The sequence below is a fragment of the Acyrthosiphon pisum genome, chromosome X (genome assembly GCF_005508785.2).
Source record: "Acyrthosiphon pisum isolate AL4f chromosome X, pea_aphid_22Mar2018_4r6ur, whole genome shotgun sequence".
Taxonomy (NCBI): Eukaryota; Metazoa; Arthropoda; class Insecta; order Hemiptera; family Aphididae; genus Acyrthosiphon; species Acyrthosiphon pisum.
Window position 1 is genome coordinate 76,646,418 of NC_042493.1, and position 1,295 is coordinate 76,647,712.

Consider the following 1,295-nt stretch of genomic DNA (forward strand, 5'->3'; position numbering starts at 1 on the left):
ATTATATAACCCACAAACTTTTATATAAAAAAATATATAGAAACGATTTGATCTCATCAAAATATTGCTACAATCGAAAAAGTGCTTCGACCGATGCAAAGTAAACTTGCATACCAATTCAAACATCTTTACATATTTTAAATCGAACAACTAGAAGTACCTTAATTTTTGTCAGGCGTTTAGGTCATTTTTTCTATGTTCCACGTGTGTTAGACAAAGACAGACAATCGCGGCAATATATAATATATTTTTGTTGGTTATTTTTTGCTTGGATTCAACAGCTTTCAAGGTTCAATTTTTAAAGATTTTAGTTTGTCTTGGTTAATTTATTATTTTTATTTATATTATAGTTATTGTACTGCAGGTGAACATAAAAATGTACATCAGTCTATAACTGAGATATATGAGTAGGTATTGCACTTAAGTAGCAAGTATATCTTTGTTTAGTCATATACTCATATATGTCTACTACCTACCTATGTCGCAATCCCTAAAATCAGATTTATGATATTTTAAAAGTAATTAAATATAATATTGGAATGTGTTATGTGTAATGGATAATGGACCATCAATTTATTTTTATTTTTAGATTCTGAGTGGAACGATGAATGTATTGATTTTACAATGATGTGTGTTTTTTTATTTTTTTTTTATTTTTTTTTTAATTTTTTTATTTTTTTTGTGTCTGTGTACACGATAAGTAGTCGAAATAATGCTACGATTTTCAACTTCAGTATCTTGTTCGATCAGAAAGTGAATATCGTTGGTGCATTGGGAGGTCAAAATTTAAATTTCCCAGTGGTTTTCAAAAGCGCCGGGAAAAACAAAAGAAAAATTAAGGAAAAACGGGAATTTTTACGCAAAATCTGTTTTCGAGAAAATCGATTTTGGTTTTTGGTGTAACTTTAAAAAAAATGACCGTGGATGCATGAAATTTTGACTGAATGTTTACATTTCCATTTTCTATACACGATAAAATTTTCAAAATATTTTGACTTATTTTGAGCTCTTTACGGACATTGTCAGTTTTCATTTTTTTTTAGTTTTTTTTCTAAAAATATCAATAAAATTTTATTTGTTTATCAAAAAAGCTTGAAAATTTAATAGAAGGCTCCTAGTATATTGTTTCAAAGGCAGATGAAAAATATTAAAAATCGTTAGTCACAGTTTTTTTTTATAAGCATTTAAAGTTTAAAAAATGACAAAATATGGAAAAATCACGAAAATTTGCAAATTATTTCGAGTTAGAAATTCATAAAAATTTTTCTTTTTAAATCTAAGATATGAAAATGTAA